We start from the raw sequence: 22726 nt of genomic DNA, 5'->3' as shown, positions 1-22726 counted from the left end.
AACATAAGGCTCACGATTTTAGACGAACAGTTGGTAATAGGTATGTTTTTTAAATTAAAATACAGAATGTAGGTACGTTTGAACATTTTATTTCAGTTGTTAAAATGTGATACATGTACCTTTGTGAACTTATTTCTGAGAACTCATTCTGTTACAGCGTTATTACCTGTAAATATCACATTAATGCAATAAATGCTCAAAATGATGTCCGTCAACCTCAATGCATTTGGCAACACGTGTAACGACATTCCTCTCAACTGCGAGTAGTTCACCTTCCGTAATGTTCGCCATGCAATGACAATGCGCTGACGCATGTTGTCAGGCGTTGTCAGTGGATCATGATAGCAAATATCCTTCAACTTTCCCCACAGTAAGAAATCCGGGGACGTCAGATCCGGGGAATGTGCGGTTCGACGACCAATACACTAGTCATGAAATATGCTATTCAATACTGCTTCAACCGCACGCAAGCTATGTGCCAGACATCCATCATGTTGGAAGTACATCACCATTCTGTCATGCAGTGAAACATCTTGTAGTAACATCGGTAGAATGTTACATAGGAAACCAGCATACATTGCACCATTTAGATTGCCATCAATACAATGGGGGCCAATTATCCTTCCTCCCATAATGCCGCACCAAACATTAACCCGCCAAGGTCGCTGATGTTCCACTTGTTGCAGCCAGTGTGGATTTTCCATTGCCCAATAGTGCATATTATGCCGGTTTACGTTACCGCTGTTGGTGAATGACGCTTCGTTGCTAAATGGAACGTGTGCAAAAAACCTGTCATCGTCCCATAATTTCTCTTGAGCCCAGTGGCAGAACTGTACACGATGTTCAAAGTCATCGGCACACAATTCCTGGTGCATAGAAATATGGTACGGGTGTAATCAATGTTGATGTAGCATTCTCAACACCCACGTTTTTGAGATTCCCCATTCTCATGCAATTTGTTTGCTACTGATGTGTGGATTAGCCGCAACAGCAGCTAAAACACCTACTTGGGCATCATCATTCGTTGCAGGTCATGGTTGACATTTCACATGTGGCTGAACACTTCCTGTTTCCTTAAATAACGTAACTATACAGCGAACGGTCCGGACACTTGGATGATGTTGTCCAGGATACCGAGCAGCATACATAGCACACACCCGTTGGGCATTTTGATCACAATAGCCATACATCAACACAATATCAACCTTTTCCACAATTGGTAAATGGTCCATTTTAACATGGGAAATGTATCACGAAGTAAATACCATCTGCACTGGTGGAATGTTAAATGATACCACGTACTTATACGTTTGTGACTATTACAGTGCCATCTATCACAAAGGGAAAAAAGTGGTCCAACTAAAACATTCATATTTCTTAACATACTACATGAATATGAAATAAAAAATTGGGGTTCCTATTTAAAAAAACTCAGTTGATATCAGTTTGACCTATGGCAGCGCCATCTAGTGGACCAACCATAGCGCCATCCGGTTTCCCCCTTCAAGCTAGACGAGTTTCATTCTTTGTAGTTTTTACGTTTGATGCTTATTTTGTGAGATATTTCGCCCGGTCACTATCAATGGACCACCATGTATATACTTGAGAAGAACCAGCAGAGGTACAGCAAAAATTTACCCCAAAAATATAAGAAACCTTGGCTTCTGAGAATTGGTTTTATGCTTTAACAAAAAGAAGAACAAGGCTCTAGGAATTGGAAACATTTTGTTATTCAGTGCCTGTGTAATTCCAAGTAATGGTGCAATGTTTCTTTGGACATGCATGTATGTCCTAAAGATCAGAATAACATTGTTCCAATAAATTATGAGCGCATCACTGTAAAGGCACTGTAAATGGTCAGCTCTTTCCTTAGAGCTAAAATGTAACACCAAATGCAAACTGAGGAAAATGTGCAAGTGCAAGAGAATACTCCCTGCAAACTACATTTTTATATTATGATATACTAAGACAGGATTCTTGGTAACTAGTAACAGATCATTGTGGAAAATGTTCATAATATTTCTAGCCAAAAATTAAAAAGTGAATGTGTATAAGAATCCACCATTAAAATTAAAACATTTCATTAGTTATTACAATAAAAGAGCTGAAAGAAAAAAAGTAGATTAAATGTTGTAATGTGTCAAACCTTAGATTAGATTAAGTTCTTATCCCAAGGGCCCAAAAATGGGATGATTCTCATGGGTGTGGAACATGTCAGAAAGCATAACATAAAAATGTGAATTTGAATATAATACTCACTTCCCTGATTGTTCATCAGAAGATAGTCAAAATATGTGAACACATTATAGTAAATTGGCACTGCAAATATTTACAGAATTAATACACTGTCAGAATGAAACATAGTTATGCCCTTTTAATAAACCTATCATATAAAAAATACTTAACCTTGACTGTTGTGACCAAGTGCTATGAAAACTGAAATATAACAGACATTTTTACTTAAGCTGGTCTAACAGTCCCTGTTAAGATATTCATCTATAGAGTATCTATAAAGGCTTCCAAACTCTGTTTAAACTGTACTTTATCTGAAACCAATTTTTTAACAGTTGCTGGGAATTTATTGAAAATGTATGTTCCTGAATATTGCAACCCATTCTGGACCCAAGTAAGTGCTTTTAGGTCTTTATGTAGATTGTTCTTATTCCTAGTATTGATACTATGTATTGAGCTGTAGGTAGGAAATAGAGACATATTATTTGCAACAAATTTCATTAAGGAATAAATACACTAATGAGCAGTGGTTAGGACACACAGTTCCTTGAGGAGGTTTCTATATGATGTTCTTGAACTTACACCATAAGTGAATCTTATTACACACTATTGCACTCAAAAACTCTTCTCAGTTTACCCCAGCTTATGATCCCATATGACATACTAGAATGAAAGTAAGCAAGTTGTTTTTATATTTATATCTGCTACATCTGACATCATTCACATTGCAAATACAGACTTGCTTAAGCATTTCAGCAATTCTATTGTATGCCCTTCCCAATTGAATTTATTATTGACCTGTAATTCTAGAACTTTAACACTGTCAACCTCTTCTGCCCACTTGTTTTCAAATTTTATACACATGCTGGAAGGAAATCTCTTACATGTTCTGAACTGCATATAGTGGCTCTTTTCATAGTTTAATGACAGGGAATTTACTTTAAACCATTTATTAACATCAATGAAAATTTGAATAGCAGCCATTTCTAAATCTGTACTTGACTTGCTATTTATTGCATTGCTTACTTCATCTGCAAACAAAACAAACTTAGCATCTGTGACATAACAGATGAGAGGTCATTAATGTATGAGGGCTATTCAGAAAGTAGGGAACATTCTGGCATTAAAATAAAACTAAGCACAAGAAATACATTTTATTATATACACCTGAAAGAGCAACTGACATACTACGTTTCCACATAGTCACCAAACACATTGAGGCATTTATCATAACGGTGGACAAGGTTTGAAATACCTCCATCATAAAATTCTGTTGCCTGAGACTTCAGCCAGTGAATCATGTCCACCTGGAGTTCTGCGTCATCATCAGAGCACTGTGTTGCAACCAGTTCTTCATCTTGGGAAACAAGTGGAAGTCGCTTGGTACAAGATCGGGCAAATGAGGGAAAATTTCCCATTTGAATGAATTAAGAAGTTCTTTAGTACAGTTTGCCATGTGAGGTAGGGCACTGTGATGCAAAACAAAATTTTGGACATCAGCTTTCCTTGGCATTTGTTTTGAACTGCTCTTCTGTGGCTGTGCAAAGTTCGGCAGTGTTGTTGTTGTTGTGCTCTTCAGTCCTGAGACTGGTTTGATGCAGCTCTCCATGCCACTCTATCCTGTGCAAGCTTCTTCATCTCCCAGTACCTACTGCAACCTACATCCTTCTGAATCTGCTTGGTGTATTCATCTCTTGGTCTCCCTCTACGATTTTTACCCTCCACACTGCCCTCCAATACTAAATTGGTGATCCCTTTGACTACATTCCATTATCCTCGTTTTGCTTTTGTTGATGTTCATCTTATATCCTACCTTCAAGACAGTATCCATTCCGTTCAACTGCCCTTCCAAGTCCTTTGCTGTCTCTGACAGAATTACAATGTCATCGGCGAACCTCAAAGTTTTTATTTCTTCTCCATGGATTTTAATACCTACTCCAAATTTTTCTTTTGTTTCCTTCACTGCTTGCTCAATATACAGATTGAATAACATCGGGGACAGGCTACAACCCTTTCTCACTCCCTTCCCAACCACTGCTTCTCTTTCATGCCCCTCAACTCTTATAACTGCCATTTGGTTTCTATACAAATTGTAAATAGCCTTTCGCTCCCTATATTTTACCCCTGCCACCTTCAGAATTTGAAAGAGAGTATTCCAGTTAACATTGTCAAAAGCTTTCTCTAAGTCTACAAATGCTAGAAATGTAGGTTTATCTTTCCTTAATCTAGCTTCTAAAATAAGCCGTAGGGTCAGTATTGCCTCACGTGTTCCAATATTTAGTTCGACAGTACCGAGCACAATTTATGGTTGCTCCATGTTCAAGAAAATCAATAAGAAGCACACCTTGCCTATCCCAAAACACTGTCACCATCAACTTCCTTGCTGACAAGGTTTGCAAACATTTTCTTGGTTTTTTGGGGGGACCTAGTGTGCCCCCAGTCCATGGACTGTAATTTTGTCTCGCAATTGACATGTTTCACCCAACTCTCATCACCGGTTAAGATTTGATCCAGTAATGAATGACCATGTTTGTGGTAGGCCTGCAGAAATGTCAACGTCCCCCCACCCCCCCTTTCACTGTTCTCTACAGTGCTCTGTGAGCATGTTGGCCACCCATTGTGCACAAAATTTGTGGTAGCCTAGCTCTTGAGTGACAATTTTAAACAACAAAGTCCGTGAAACTCCGTAATTGTGAAGTGACCATTTTCACAAATCGTTTCATCAACGTAGGCAGCAAGATCGTTAGTCACAATGCTCAGGTGTCCACTCTTCTCTTCATCATGAACGTTGTTTCCACCATTTTTAAATTGAATGCACCATTTCCAGATGGAACATTCACTCATTACATTGTTTCTGTACACTTCGCACAGTTCACGATAAATTTTTATGAGTTTTAGGTTTTTTGCCAACAAAAACCATATCACAGACCGCACCTCACAATTGGTGGGATTTTCGATTGTAGCACACATTTCAAATTCGAATATAAAAAAAAAAACAGACACGCAGAGACATTCCCACTCTCATGGATATATGCTGACTGAGCTGCCAAGCATGCTCATACCAAAATATACATGATTGGTGAGTGGCTAGTGGCACCCGACAGGAACATTGCATACTTTCAGAACAGCCCTCGTACACAAGAAAAAACAAACTGACCCAAGATGCAACCTTGAGGAACACCATATGTAATTAATTCCCAGTCAGATGAAAACTGATTGCTTACTCCACAGGTATTTTGTAATGACGCCCTTTGTTTCCTATTAGTTAGGTAAGACACAAACCATTTTTCAGCACTACTAGCGACACCATAATATTCTAATTTACTTAAGGGAATTCACACAGTCAATGGCTTTGACAATTCACAGAAAATGTCACTAGCCTCAAATTTGTTATTTAATGAATTAATTATGCATAAATAGCCTTCTCTATATCAGAACCTTTAAGGAACCCAAACTATGACTTGAGCAATATACTATTTGTGGTCAGATGCTTAAGTAGATGCTTAAACACAACCCTTTCCAACATTTTTGAAAAATTCAGTAAAAGTGAAACTGGTTCACAGTTTGACAGTACCTCTTTATCTCCCTTCTTGCAAAGATTCTTACAGCATATTTTAGCCACTCTGGAAATGTTCCACTGATACGAGATTGATTACACAAATAACTTAAGGACAAGGTTAACTCACTTGAGTACTCTTTGATTAACTTGATATTAAGGATTTTATGATGGATGCTATTTCTTTGGGAGAAGTGAGTGTCACTTCCATTTCACTGAAATTATCTGTAGAGTCTGGTCTCAGATATTCCATTGCACTGTTTACTGAAGCTGATAACTGCAAGCTCTCAGTAACAGAAAGAAAGTAGTTGTTTAAGAAGTTTGCAACACTTCCTGGCAGATTAAAACTGTGTGCCAAACCAAGACTCAAACTCAGGACCTTTACCTTTTATCAACTGAGCTACCCAAACATTACTCATGACCCATCCTCACAGCTTTACTTCCACCAGTACCATGTCTCCTACCTTCCAAACTTCACAGAAACACTCCTGTGAAACTTTCAGAGCTAGCACTCCTGGAAGAAAGGATAAAGTGGAGACATGGCTTTGCCACAAGATGGTGTAATTATCTTTTTCTCATAATAAAGGTGCTTCGATTTCTGGGTTGTTATTGAAGTTGTTGTGGCCTTCAGTCCAGAGACTGGTTTGGTGCAGCTCTCCATGCTACTCTATCCTGTGCAAGCCTCTTCATCTCCCAGTACCTACTGCAACCTACATCCTTCTGAATCTGCTTAGTGTATTCATCTCTTGTTCACCCTCTACGATTTTTACCCTCCACGCTGCCCTCCAATACTAAATTGGTGTTCCCTTGATGCCTCAGAACATGTCCTACCAACCGATCCCTTCTTCTTGTCAAGCTGTGCCACAAATTTCTCTTCTCTCCAATTCTATTCAATACCTCCTCATTAGTTATGTGATCTACCCATCTAATCTTCAGCATTCTTCTGTAGCACCACATTTCGAAAACTTCTATTCTCTTCTTGTCCAAACTATTTATCATCCATGTTTCACTTCCATACATGGCTACACTCCATACAAATACTTTCAGAGACGACTTCCTGACACTTAAATCTATACTCGATGTTAACAAATTTCTCTTCTTCAGAAATGCTTTCCTTGCCATTGCCAGTCTACATTTTATATCCTCTCTACTTTGACCATCATCAGTTATTTTACTCTCCCAAATAGCAAAACTCATCTACTACTTTAAGTGTCTCATTTCCTAATCTAATTCCCTCAGCATCACCGGACTTAATTTGATTACATTCCATTATTCTCGTTTTGCTTTTATTAATATTCATCTTATATCCTCCTTTCAAGATACTGGCCATTCCGTTCAACTGCTCTTCCAGGTCCTTTGCTGCCTCTGACAAAATTACAATGTCACTGGCGAACCTCAATGTTTTTTTCTTCTCCATGGATTTTAATACCTACTCTGAATTTTACTTTTGTTTCCTTTACTGCTTGCTCAATATACAGATTGAATAACATCAGGGATAGGCTACAACCCTGTCTCACTCCCTTCCCAACCACTGTTTCCCTTTCATGCCCCTCGACTCTTATAACTGCCATCTGGTTTCTGTACAAATTGTAAATAGCCTTTCGCTCCCTGTATTTTACCCCTGCCACCTTCAGAATTTGAAAGAGAGTATTCCAGTTAACATTGTCAAAAGCTTTCTCTAAGTCCACAAATGCTAGAAACGTAGGTTTGCCTTTTCTTAATCTTTCTTCTAAGATAAGTCGTAAGGTCAGTATTGCCTCACGTGTTCCAACATTTCTACGGAATCCAAACTGATCTTCCCTGAGGTCCGCTTCTACCAGTTTTTCCATTCGTCTGTAAAGAATTCGCGTTAGTATTTTGCAGCTGTGACTTAGTAAACTGATAGTCTGATAATTTTCACATCTGTCAACACCTGCTTTCTTTGGGATTGGAATTATTATATTCTTCTTGAATTCTGAGGGTATTTCGCCTGTCTCATACATCCTGCTCACCAGATGGTAGAGTTTTGTCATGACTGGCTCTCCCGAGGCCATCAGTAGTTCTAATGGAATGTTGTCTACTCCCGGGGCCTTGTTTCGACTCAGGTCTTTCAGTGCTCTGTCAAACTCTTCACGCAGTATCTTATCTCCCATTTCGTCTTCATCTACATCCTCTTCCATTTCCATAATATTGTCCTCAAGTACATCGCCCTTGTATAAACCCTCTATATACTCCTTCCACCTTTCTGCCTTCCCTTCTTTGCTTAGAACTGGGTTGCCATCTGAGCTCTTGATATTCATACAAGTGGTTCTCTTCTCTCCAAAGGTCTCTTTAATTTTCCTGTAGGCAGTATCTATCTTACCACTAGTGAGACAAGCCTCTACATCCTTACATTTGTCCTCTAGCCATCCCTGCTTAGCCATTTTGCACTTTGTATGATTATTCATAGCATGAGCTGAGTCCCTACACGTTCACATTATATGTTCATATTTGCCCCTGCCCCCTTCCCCCCAAACATTATTTAGTTATTCCGACCCACCACATTTTATACATTTCCTATGAACAGAAGGAGATATCAAGAACAAACATTTCCAGTTTGTTTCAAAATTTATTTTTGCTGTCTGTCGGACATTTTATATCATTAAGTATGCAATTAAAAATTTTGATGGCAACATTGTACATCAGTTACTGTGCAAAGACAACCTGAATGTGGAGTAATAAGTTTTGATCTAATAATGTAAATACGTACATCATTGTTCCTCTTGAGCTATGGTGGATTATTTACAAAAAAACTTTATGGGAGTATAAATAAATGTGAAGCTGTAGTAAAAGTACCTAATTCCTTAAACAGATCTCAGCAAGATGACTGTGGGTTAGCACCAAATATTATTCTTGCAGAAAATTTTTGAGCAATGGAGACTTTATTTCTTAATGGTAAGTTACCTCAGAAAATTATTCCATATGACTTTATTTAAGGGGATACGGAATCGGATTTTGGGTTAAAAAATCGAATTTTTTTTATTGGCGTATTATATTCTGCCATGTTTCCTCTTTAAAATGACGTATCATACATAGCTCTACTACAATTATAACTATTTTATTTTTATATATTTGTGAGATCGGGTATTGCGCTTTAGTTATACACGTCTCTCGTGGCTGACCATGAACTTTTTGGCAGTACCTTTAAAGTGACATGAATTCAAATATCCCGGTTTCCAGTGACTATTTATACACTAGTTGCCCGAAAATGTTTCTCTCTGGTTTCCTCAAGTTACTCTTTGACTTTGTGGCGGGACTGTTTTGTAAACAGTGTGATATAAGAAAGTAGTTGTTGTTGAGTTATTTCGTATTTAGTGCTTCATTTTTCGCAGTGAAAATGCCTAGAGCTAAAGCAAAAGTATTGAAAAAGCGTGTGAACTGGCAAAAGAAAAGAAATAATGATTCATTAGCAAAGCAAAGCAGTTCATCATCATCACTGTTGGAAAATGTGAATCCACTTATTACTGATTTGCCGAACGAACTTACACCAAATGAAAACAGTGCTTCTCATAAAAAACTAAGAGATTTGGAAGAGAAATATAATTTACTTGATAGAGGGAATGAAGTTTTTGAACTCATTGATACGAATATATTGTGTGAAGCTCTTGAAAACAGTTTGTGCTGCAAAAAATGTCATGGAAACGTTTCTCTGAAAGTAGAATCCCATGTTGGCCTGGCTGCCCAGTTTAATTTAATATGCAGTGTTTGTAAATACAGCTGTAAGTTTCCAAGTTCGGTTTCAGTAACTGTAAATAATGGATACAAGAAAACTGAACTTTATAGTGTAAATATTAGGTTAGTATATGGATTGCGAGCAATTGGTAAGGGCAAAGCAGCTGGTGATATGCTATGTGGTGTTCTAAATCTTCCAAGTGCACCTTCAAAGTTTGAAGCTTACAATTATGTACTAGGATCTGCAGTTGAAGATGTAGCACAGAAGTCAATGCAGGTTGCTGTGGAAGAAGCAGTGGAAGAAAATGACGGCAGTCGTGACCTCACAGTGGCGTTTGATGGCACGTGGCAGAAAAGGGGCCACACCTCCAACAATGGTGTTGTAACAGCAACTAGTGTTGATACTGGCAAGGTTATTGATGTTGCAATAATGTCTAAATACTGTAGGTGCACAGGCAGGCTGAAAAATGAACACAGTGATGACTGTATTGCTAATTATTATGGTAGTAGTGGTGGCATGGAGGTTGCTGGGGTGAAGAAAATTTTTCATCGCTCTTCACAGTGGTATAATGTTCGCTATGTCAAATATCTGGGAGATGGTGACTCTAAAGCATTCAAAGAAGTTTTGGAAAGCAAACCATATGGGAACAGTGTAAATATAAGCAAACTTGAATGTATAGGACATGTGCAGAAGAGAATGGGTGCCAGGCTGAGAAGGTTAAAATCAGTTATGAAAGGGAAAAAACTAGATGATGGGAAAACCTTGGATGGCAGAGGAAGATTGACTGATTCCATAATAGACTACATTCAGAACTGCTATGGCCTTGCAATCAGGCAAAATACAGGCAATCTTGAAGAAATGAGGAGAGCTATATGGGCTTTATATTTCCACACTGCATCCACGGATGAGCATCCACAACATGGTTTGTGCCCCAAAGGTGAAAACAGCTGGTGTAAATACAATAGGGGACTAACAACAGGAGAGAAATACATTCACCACCACAGTCTACCATCAGCCATCATGGCAGAAATAAAGCCCATTTTCAGAGATCTGGCTGACAGAAGTCTTCTGATGAAATGTCTTCACGGAAAAACGCAGAACCCCAACGAGTGCTTGAATAGTGTGATATGGCATCGTCTCCCAAAAACAGTGTTTGTCGGAATTAATACACTACATTTTGGTGTGTATGATGCTGTGGCAACCTTCAATCTTGGAAATATAACTAAATGCCAGGTCCTTCAAAAGTTGGGTATGTGTGTTGGTTCCCGTACGGTACGTGCTATGTTCTTTTTAGATCAGCACAGACTAAGGCATGCTGATAATATAATCAAGACATTAGTGAAAAAAGCAAGACAGGTGCAGAGGGGTGCCAAAAGAAGACTTGAAGATGATTATGAAGACTGTGAAGGGGGTATTAGCTACGGATCAGGAATGTTTTAATCTTCTTTCTCCGTTTCCCGTAAGTTTACTTTTTACTTCATCTAGGAACATTATCTCAGGTACTGGTCAACCTAGAAGTCTGAAATTTTTATGACGTAGTGACATAGGTCCCTATTACATACTGAAACAACGATTTTTTAATTACTTGATTTACAAAAGACTTAGGGGTGATAGTCTGGTAAAAAGAGATGGAAAAAATTTACTTAAAAATAAATGTACAATATCTCTGTAAGAAAATACTTTGACAATAAACTGTTGTTTCAGTATTGTTGTAACATATGAATGCACATACAGTAAAATTTTTACCTCTCTGTCTCCAGTAGTTTGTGAGAAAATGTTCCCTATAGTAGGCATATATTAACATTGCGGGGATAGGTGATTCCGTATCCCCTTAAAGAAAGTACACAAAATGAGTCAACTTTCTCACATATTTCTCCTCAAGATTTGCAATGATTGAAAGTGGAAGTATGGCTGAACTAATCTGTTTTAGAAGTTACAAAATTTGTTTTTTTCCAGGTCAAATTCTCATCAATATGTACACCTCAAAATTTTGAAGCTTCTACTCTAATTATTATTTCCTTGCAATACATTAAACTTCTTGGTGTAGTACCTCCAGATGTGTAGAACTAAATATATTGTGTCTTTCAAAATAGAGAGTGAAACAATTCACAGAAAACCATTCAATAATAGCCTACACAGTCTGCCTGACATTCCATCCTGGATTTTTCATTGTTTGACTAACTCTGAGATACATAATGAACACAAAAAGCAGTGCAAATAATAGTTCCCCAAAGAAGGCAGGAGATTAAAAACAGACAGTATTAAAAAGAAGTTATAAATATTCAACATTTGGATTTGCAGCTCCTTGTGTTGACCATGTTTGCAGTTAAAATTGTAGGATGTGAGGTCCGTCAGTTATGCAAAACAGCTTTTCTTCTCAGTACCCAAACATGTTTCAGCATCACTGTGCCATCATCAGTGATGCATATGTAAATATAACATATATTTTCCGCAAGTAAGATCATAATAAACATTTTTTACTTCACCAAAACACAGTGTGATTGTGGTTTTTCTTACATTTGGGTGCCCCTGGCACCCTTCTCAGCTTGGTTCCCCAGGTGGCACTGATCATTGTGACACATCCTGAAAATAAATCTTACAACTGTGACACCTCTGGCTCTCAGCTTGACTCCCCAAGCAACGGCTCATGTCACTTGTGTCATAAACTGGACCTGCAGTAACAACTAGTAAAAGCCTATTTGTCAGTTTCCAAATTCTTACAATTTATGCCATGTATGTGCTACAAAGCATTACATTAGTTAAAGATGATTCTAACATCACAAATAGGAACACACAAATTCAAAATCGTGTTGTGGAACATAAAATAAATTTCCATATGGTACTAGGTGATTAACATTAACAGCAAAAAATACTTGTGACAAAGGACATTTCTTTCATAATTTGCTGCCAAGCAGTTTTAAAATGTTGGTGGGAGATGCTTTTAAAAAGTGACTTAAGCAGTGGCTTATCCATAAATACTCATACAAACTGAAACTAAAGCAAATAATAATGTAAGCTACACCTTTTCACAGGAATAAGTGTTGTATTAAACTGGATATCAAACCATAAGACCACTATGGAGTAAATTATTATCATACTGCACGAATTACAAAATTGCAGAATAGAATAAAAATCATTTCTGTGGGCACAAATCATAATGCAATTCTACTTGGATGACATTGCCCACACTTGTAAAATTATGTGTCACTAGAAAAGTGAATTTAAACATCAGCTTTAATTTGAGACAAATGCAAGATAATGCTTAAAGTAAAAATAAAAGAATCCTGTATAATCATTCACAGTATTAGTGTTAAAACTATTGGACCCTTTCACATTGTACAAATATCTGTTAATGATATGAACTGGAATAACAAGTCAAATTAATTACAGGAAAGACAAATGTAAGATTAAGATATGTTGCTAAAATGCCTGTTCACATTCTGATAGACACAAAAAAACACTATACAGGAATTGGGTTGGGAAGTCACTCCACACCCACCTTACTCACCTGATCGTGCTTCCTCAGATTTCCACCTTTTCTAGTCTCTATCAAACAGCCTTCAAAAACTTCTTTTCTGGACAAAAATGTGCTGCAAATATTGCTTGGCAAGTTCTTTGCCCCAAACCTACATGATTTTTACAGTTACGGAATTGAAAAGTTACCCCAGCACTGGCAGACTGTTGCAAATAGTGAAGGGAAATATATTACTGATGACTAAAATCTCTGTTATGTATATCTGTTGCGTTTAAACTTATGGAAAAATGCTATGAATGTATGCACTAAACCAGTACACATAGACTATGGTTGTTAGGCTACAAAGACACAATGATGAGCCAAAACATTACAACCATCTGCTTAATAGCATCTTGATCCACTTTTGGAATGCAAGACAGCAGCATTGTGGCATTAGATTTGACAAGCTTTGGTAGGCTTCTGGTGGTATGTGGCACTAGATATCTATGCAAAGATAACACCATTTCCATAAACTGTGGGCTGGTGGTTCATGGGCACAGAGTGGGCACCTGATAACATTCCACATGTGTTACATTGGATTCAGACTAGGCAAATCTTCCAGCCAGTACAAAGCTTGAGTACACTGTCACACTCCTCACACCACTGTAGTGTGATACTGGCCTGTGACATGGATAGTTATCCTGTTGGAAGATACAATCACCATTGGCAAAGACATCAAGTATGAAGGGATGAAGGTGGTCTGGGTTAATGTTCATGTAGTTCACAGATCTCAATTACTGGCAAAGGTTCGACGGCAGCACAGGTATTAACACAGTGACCATTCTCTTTTATTCTATGAGAACACCCACAGTAACTGGAATCAATGATCAGTCTCCACAAGCTCAGTTATCAAGCATTCAAAAGTGTAAAATTGTATCAGACCAATGTTAACAACTGATGAAAAAACTTCTTGACAGACTGTAATACTTTGTGTGGCCATAGCCTGAAAGTAGATCATGGTCTTTTGCAAACAACATTTTTCCACAGCAAATGAAATTGTTTTGGAAATAATTTTGATCATATCAATACTGTACAATATGTTTGTAACATAAAAGATCCCTGAACAGCCACTTAATCATTTACTACACTTTTTTGATTTGCGTATGTAGCAAGTAGTCATCAGTCTGAGTCTAGTCAATTTATGAGTTACTAATGGTTGTATGATGATGTAGTAGGTTGGATTCTGGAATCTGGTGTTTTACAGTTATGTTGGAATGAGGTGCAAGCAGCCATGATGTGCTGCATTAAATGTTGGTTTTTATAAATGTTTTCTTCAAATTATGCAAAGTGTTCTGACTGATGCCATGAAGTGAAAGAATCAACATACATTAAAAAAGTTGAATAGAGTTTCTGCTTCATTATTACATTTCACTGTACATATATGAAAGCAACAACCTACCCCTCTCAGAGGAAGCAAATCATGGGCCTAGACAAACTGCAGAAGAAGAATTCTATGTGAAGGATACCAAGGTAAGTAACTTTTATTGTTTTTAACAGCCACTTGCTCATTTTTTATTATCACACAAATGGGCCCATTGTTATTAAATACCTATTTTTGCTATATTAGTTGGTTTTCTATTACTGAGCCCAACAGAGCAAGAGGCCTGTTAAAATACAAGTAAGCAAAACCAAGCCCTAAGAATACTATATGCATAATGTCTTTTGGTTTATTCTTGTTCTTTTTATAATTCATTTTGGAATGTCTGTAATAAAGCATGTGTCTTGTGTTCAAGTTTAATAAAGTTACATTTCATGGAAAAAGTATGTGCATCTTACTTTGTCTACTCACTATCATGGCAAAACCCGCTCTCATGACCCATGACAACCGTACAGTTTCTATAAACTCAGGAAATGCTCACCATTACCTTTCTACCAAACAATAACAGTGATATCCAACAAATGTTATTGAGTCATTTTGCCTATGCTTATTCTGTTTCTGATGCACAGTGGGGTGCAATGAACAATTAGGAATAGTATAAGTATGAAGCTATGAGTGAGAGTGATAACAATTCTTTTCCCACTTGTGTACAAGAACATGTAGAGCATGCACATCACAGTTTCCATGTTATCTTCTTTACATCTTATGGCTTTCCTTATGTAAGATGAGTAAATAGCTTGATACAGACTGGTGTTCCTGGACTTGCACCACATTTTTGTGCAAAAGCATGTCATTGTGATCATTTCCTTTATGAATCCAACCATGCTTCCATGATGATTATTAAGGTGACAGACCCATTTCTTCCTCTTTTTGTAATCTAGCTGAGAGGATCACACATGAAGATTTCCAAATTATCTGCTGTGTTGTAACTGAGAAACAGGATTATTTATTTAGATTTTTTGCGCGGAGTCATCAAGATGATGGCTTTTGCAAATGTCAAGTACAGTTACAAACATAAAATACATTTAGATCTTAGCCTTACTGGTAGTAATTAAACAGTAAATTGATGTTTGTCAAAATACATTACATCTTACACATATTAATACTGCCAACTGTTTTTATACATTGGTTCACAGCTCTTAAACTTAACCATTCAAAATTGGTTGAGTGAATAAAGACACTTTTCAATTATGAATTCCTTTAGTTTTGATTTGAATTGCTTTCGATTACTGTTTTTCATGGACTCTAGCAATTTATAACAGTATGTCAGTCCATTAGTACATGGGCTCTGGTTGATCATTTTTAATCTGTTTTTTTGTCGGTAGTAGTTCTCTTTGGACTTGGTGTCGTGGTCATGCTTATCACTACAATCAGTTACTTCAGTTTCTTGTGAGACAAAAAAGTAATTAATTTACAAAGATTCAAAGAATATATGGTGAAGTACTTGTGTTGTCTGAAAACATCACAGCAAGTGTTTTTATAGCCTAGTCCATGAATAATCCTTGACCCTCTTTTTTGTAGCAATAGTACTATGTTAAGGTGAATGTCTGCAGCACAGCCCCATATTTCTATACAGCAGATAAGATGGGGATAGATTGCCCCATAATACACAGTTTTAAGCGTGTGGGTGGGCACCATTTTGGGCAGTTGGCTAAGAAGATACAGCCCATTGCTGACTTTTTTACATATAGTGTTAATGTGGCTAATCCACCAGAGGTTTGAGTCCAGGCGGATCCCTAGTAATTTACACTCATTTGCTTCCTCTAACTCTACGCCCACATATCTCATTTATGCATGAGTTGTGTGCGCTGCCAGTTGTAAATATTAGCATCTGGGATTTATTTACATTGACCTTTAATCCTTGTGCATTAAAATATGAATTTAATTCTAGTAGCCCATTACTTGTTGAAAATTTCAGTTCTTCACAATCCTTACCATGAAATAAAACTGAGGTGTCATCAGCGTGCGAGTTAATGGGGTGTACAACGTCATTAATAAATGCTAAAAAGAGGAACGGTTCAAGAATTGAGCCTTGAGGGACTCCCTGTGTCATGTTTCACTTGTGGATTTAAAAGTTAAGATCTTACTGTCAATTTGATGTGTAAGTTTGGCACACTGTTTCTGATTCACCAGAGATGTGGTTTAGAAGTTTCATTGATGCATCACTGATATTGTGCCCCCGCAGTTTTTTTAAGAGAAGCTCATGGTTTACTCACTCAAAAGCTTTGCTCAGGTCAAGGAATATTCTGGCTGTCTGCATACCCCATTCTATATTGCTATATACTTCATGGAAGAAACTGGTAACAGCAGTGACCATGCTTAGGTCTTTCCTAAACCCATGCTGCGATTCAGTAAGCATTTCGTTTCTTGAGAAAAATGTTGTGTGTGATAGGATAACTCTTTCAAATATTTTACTGAAGGTATGGATTAGTGGTATTGGTCTACATTTGAAACTTCTTTACTTCCCTTCTTATGGATTGGCTGAATTACACTTATTTTTAAGGCATTTGGGTATATGTTTTCATTAACAAGGTAAGTGATTTAGTTATTTCATTGGCGCATTTCTTTAACACCACACTTGAGATACCATCCCATCCAGATGAATGCTTGTTCTTTTGCTTTTGTATTGTGTTAAATATTTCCTGTTGATTCACCTCCAAAAATTCAGGCTCTATACAATCTGTGACATCATTTAGTGTGCCAGCCTGTAGATTTACAATAGGGGCTGGTTGGTCAAAAGGAGAGATAAAACGCTTATTGAATAAATTACATACTTCATTTGGATCTTTCACTTGATTACCCTCATGTCTAATGCAAATCGGTTCACTCTGTCCCTTGCTGGTGGCTTTACGAAGTTTGTTGATTAGTCTCCAGGATACCTTACCTACGTTTTCTGAAAGCTCTATTGTATCATTGTTTATCTGTTTCCTCAAGTGTAAGAAGTCTGTCTTAAAAGTTTCTTTGGCTTAATTGTACTTATCCTTAAATGTATGTAGCTTTGTTTCCTTACATAAACAGTCAAGATCATTTATATTCTGCCTTAACTTAATCAGCCTAGGTGTAAGTTTCAGCCTAATATTACTTTCAAGATGAGTGTTAGTTCATACCCTGGTTATTTCTTTGAGAGGGCAGCAGCAGTTGAAATGCTTCAGTAGTGTCCTATAAAATTTTACCATTTGTTTTATGACCTTTTGGTTTGGTAAATAGTGTCCCATTTCTCCTCTGATAATTTAGTTTTGAAGGCGCTGATGTTGGTGATTGTCAGGACCTGCTTCTTCTCAATTATCTTATACCTGACAATAGTGATCTGAGTAATGAAAATCAACACTTTGAAAGTTAACAGTGTCTTTTACATTTTTGTTGACTATTGCATAATCTGTCTCACTGGAGCTTGACTTGGTTACTAAGTGTCAGAGTTCACTATATTTGTGAGATTATATGAGTTTAATATATCTGTTATTTTCAAATAGGTTATACTACAGGAGTTTGCATCAATATTTAAGTCTCCAACTATGCTAAGGTCAGTGGGGTCTGGGTGTCTAATTGCCCTGTTAAGTCTATCAAGGTAGTATAACACATCTGTATTTGGTGGGTGGTACATACCAATAACTTTATGTTTAGTTAACCTGCCTGAATGAGCGTTTATGTGGACCACAACACCAGCCATTTCAAATGTTCCTTCTTTGCAGTATTGTTCAACAAATGAGATTTTCTTAAATGGAAAATTTTCATTTACAAATATTGCCACCCCACCCCCATTTGCGTTGCCTGCAGTAACTATCTAATAATACATAACCATCTAATTTGCAATACTCAATTTCATTGTCTTTTAGTACATGTTCAGTAATTACTAACAGGTGTGGTGAATTCTCATCCACAAATACTTGCAGCAAATTGAGTTTATTCCTAGATACTGCACATTCAGATGTATTATCCTAAAGGGCACTGATATTTTACAACACTTTATGATATGGTATTCTGAATCAGTCAAATTATTACACTGTAATGACAATTTACTCACTTCTAAGTTGGTTTCTTTGGCATGTGAAAAGGTTTCTTTCCAATCCAATGGGTTAAGTTCTCCTTGAAATTGAGACCAAAAAGCTTGCTGATTATAATCCAAGATGATTGGGTCTGTGGTTATGGAGCTCCTTATGAAGTTCTGTTATTTGGTTCACTAAGTTGAGCTTTCCATTTCTGTTTAAGAGAAGTCTGTGTCTGGTATGTTCTTCACGTTTCAGTTTGCTTATGTCTAGCAAGTGCACATGATTTAGTTTGTTGTGTAGTTTCTGCAGTTCTAAATTATAGTGCTCAGTTTCTGTATTAGCACACGACCACTGCAGGAGATAATGTCACACTGGTATGTTTATTAGGGTAACATTTGTGTTGTACAGTTTTGAAAATAGTTTCCCATAAACTGTGAATGCTGACTTGCTCTTGTTGTTTGACAGCATCCTTGGTTCAAATAACTTGATGCCATATGGGCATATTTTCAAGAATGTCTATACAGTACAGCATATGTTAGCTAAACTGCACATTTTTTGCCTGAAGACCCCAAAACTTGGTTTCCCATTGAAGACTCTGTGGTGTCACCTTACAAATAATTGATGATATGGCAGAACTGTTCATTAGTGTGCAACATCAGAGAACATGCATCTACCACAAGTGACATTATTCTGTCACCACCTGCCTTTTGCATGTGCAAAGTGGCTAATGCAGCATCGTCGCAAATGTTATGCAAATCACCTGAACAACAAGGTTGTCAGGGAGTTTAATCAGAACAGTTAAGTGGAAGGACACTGCACTGCTGCAACAACCATTTTCTGGAAGTCAGGAAGAAAATAGGTTTTCAGAACTGTGATTCAAATTCTTTTCTGTTTCATAGTAAACCCTTTGAAAGGAAACATATGGTTGGTGGTCCTTTGTAAGATGAGTGAAAGGTCCCATAGCAGGATGCAGAAACCAAAACAAAAGATTAATATCTGCCATGGCTTGAACAGCAAAATCTCCAAGTAAAGAAGCAAAAGTAGTAAGTTTCAACATACTGAACAACATTTTCTAATATGTTTGGATTGTATGACAAGATATAAATTTTATTTTCATTTTCACAATGTTTGAAGAATTATATTTAAAACATTTGAGGTAAATCCATTCAGTAGTTCTCCAGCTAGTAATTGAAAATCATAACATAATGTGTTTGTATTATACTGAGATATACACATGGAAACTGACTGATACTTGTTGCTCTAAAGCTACAGAAGGTTATAATATTAAAGTTACTAATGTACACAGATATATAAAATTAATGCAGATTTTGTTAAAAAGTCGTGGAAACTGTCAAAAACATACCATTTTTCAGGAAACCACAGTAATTTAAAACAGCACAGTGGATGCACATGGTTTAACCCTTTGACTGCAGACGACTGCTACAGAGGCCAAGCGTGCTGTGCCTCAGGTGCTGCCGACTGCTGTAGGAGTTCTGAGATATTCGCTTGCTTATTGTTTAGCTGTGCTTGAATAAGATGTCTACTTGCAGCAGTACTGGCAGATTCTTGCCACATCTTATCATTTGCTCTAACCGCAACAGATAGTGTTTCAATACACGGAACATGACTACATTTGAAGTCAATGTCAGCACTTTTGGCAGACCCTCACAGCACTTGTATGAGTAATTTGCTTTAGACACAACAGATGATGCTACTGTGGTTTCTGTCAAACTGTAGTTTCATGCCTTTCTGTGAGACTATTCTTGGTTCAGACATCAGTTGCCTATTATTCACTTATGTTTGCATAGAGAATTTATGTATTGTGATGGGATGCAAAAAGCTCCTCACCTCCGTAGAGATAACACAGATGTAAATGGAGAGTGACTCTGACAAATCTCTGTGTTCATCAATAGACAGTGATTCAGGTGAAGACGATTCTCTTGTGAATAGTTTACAATCTACAGACATTGTTGATTCACCTCCATCTGTAATTACTAGTGCAAAGCCTATGACATCAAGAGGTAGTCCACAGCTGAGTACATCTATTCAACGCTCATCATCTTCAAATGAAGATGCACAGCAACCCACAAGGATGACAGAAAACAAATGGAGATGTGAAAACATAAATCCAAAGAAGCATCAATTCAACAAATCCTCATTAGGAATGAAAGCTCATATAAGTGAAAATGAGAACTGCCTCTGTTTCTTTCAACTTTTTATAAATACAGACATTATTGAAAAGATTTGCCAGGAAACAAATAAGTATTATACATATCAATCAGCCAATTTCAAATCAAAGACAAATTCTAGTATAAACAAGTGGAGTGACACAAATGTGTCATAAATGTATATTTTTATAGTGTCTTCTTTTCTGATGGTTAGAGTAAAAAAGTTAAAACAGAGTAAATGTTGGTCAACAGATCCTTTGCTGGAAACACAAATTTTTTCCAAAGTAATCTCTGGAGACCGATATTTTTTGCTGTTGAATTTATTGCATTTCAATGACAAAATTTTGCCCCTAAATGGGGATTACTTGTCGAAACTTCGGCCTATTGCAGAACATTTTTGGGAAATGTTCAAGGAAACTTTCTATCCTTATGAGAAACTCTGTATAGATGAATCTCTGATGCTGTTCAAAGGCCACCTGAAAGTAAAGCAATATATTCCAGCAAAGAGAAATAGGTTTTCAATTAAAATTTTTGTAACTTGTGATTTCGAGACAAATTATACTCTATTTTATCATTTATGTTGGCACACAGACAGACACTGATAATCATGGTATGGTAGTGTGTGGAAACACAGCAGCCACATTACTCCAAACTTACTTGGAGAAAGGGCATTCACTGTTTGTCGACAGGTGGTATACCAGCCCAGATCTATTTTGTTGGTTGAATGATAGGGCGACAAACACATGTGGTACAGTTAGGCAAACACAGAAGGAAATGCCAGTAATGGAGGAGAAACTGAAACAAGGAGAAATAACTTTCCGATCTTCAGAATCAGAAAAGCTAATCTCTCTGAAGTGGCAGGAAAATAAGGAAGTCTGGATGCTATCAACATACCACAAAGCTGAAATGCATTTGACTTCAAAAAGAGGTCACAAGAGTAGTTATCTGAAAATGAAACTGAGTGTGATAATAGATAAATCAGTGGGACTAGTTGACCGAAGTGACATGCTAATAATAATAGTGGAAAGTACACGGAAGACACCTAAGTGGTCAGAAAATTGTTTTTCCATAGTTCGGACATGGGTAATGGTCAATGCCTTTTGCTTATACCACGAATATGGGACAAAAATGAAGTACTAAAAGTTTCATCTCTATGTAATTAGAGAAAATTCTGCAACTTTTTATGTTGATCACAAGAGAGCAGGTGGCGCTAAACGATAAGAGTATCCTACAAGGCTAAATGTGTCGACACATTTACCAGATCAGTGGGAAAAGTACAAGACATGCATAGTCTGTGCTAAAAATGGTGTTAAGAAACAAACTAAGTTGTGCTGTAAGGAATGCAATGTAACTCTTTGTGCTTATCCGGGCTTCAAAACTTATCACTAACCACTTCAGCAATAAAAAGCTGTTAAATCTTGTTTTGAGAGAATGAAGAAGTTTATTACTCTTGTAAACATCTTTATTTGTATATATAATGCCTGTCTAAAAAGTATCTGATCTTTGGCCCAAAAAAATATTTTGAATACCTGATGGGGTTGGGACACTAATCCCCTTCAAAGTAGGCCCCTTGTGCTTGCACATACTTAGCCCATCGATCCTTCCACTGCTGTAAACACCTCTGGAAGTCTTCTTTTGGAATGGTGTTCAGCTCCGTTGTCATGTTCTGCATTATCTCTTTTCTACTCTCAAAACAGGATCCTTTCAGGGGACTCTTCAATTTTGAAAACAACCAGAAGTCACAAGGAGCCATGTCTTGACAGTAGGGAGGTTGGCAAACAGCTGTAATTCCATGTTTTGCCAAGAAATTTTGGATCAAGTGGGATGAATGTGCAGGGGCATTGTCGTGATGAGTTGCCAGTTTTTCTCTGTCTACATATCTGGTCTTTTGCGCTGAACTGCATCACGGAGTCTCCAGAGAACTTTTTGATACTTCTCCTTTGTCGCTGTTTGTCCGTCTGTGCATTTTCATGATGCACAATTCCATGGACGTCAAAGAAGAAAGTCAGCATCACCTTGATTTTACTTCGCACCTGCCACACTTTCTTCGGCCTTGGAGACCCGGGATGCTTCAATTGCGATCACTGTCTTTTTGTTTCTGGGTCATACCTGTGCACCTATGACTCATCTCCAGTTATCATGGTGTTCAGAAACCCAGCATCAGTGTTGGAGGTGTCCAGAAGGTCATGTGCAATGTCAAA

General features: G+C 37.3%; 1 protein-coding gene across 6 annotated transcripts in view; it reads right to left on the bottom strand.

The window, feature by feature from the left end:
- LOC126194660 (uncharacterized) overlaps positions 1 to 22726 on the bottom strand; it is a 118599-nt gene that overhangs the window by 82028 nt on the left and 13845 nt on the right. The gene's annotated exons all lie outside the window — the stretch shown is intronic.

Source organism: Schistocerca nitens, chromosome 7 (genome assembly GCF_023898315.1).
Source record: "Schistocerca nitens isolate TAMUIC-IGC-003100 chromosome 7, iqSchNite1.1, whole genome shotgun sequence".
Classification (NCBI taxonomy): Eukaryota; Metazoa; Arthropoda; class Insecta; order Orthoptera; family Acrididae; genus Schistocerca; species Schistocerca nitens.
This window is presented reverse-complemented; position numbering and strand designations above follow the sequence as displayed.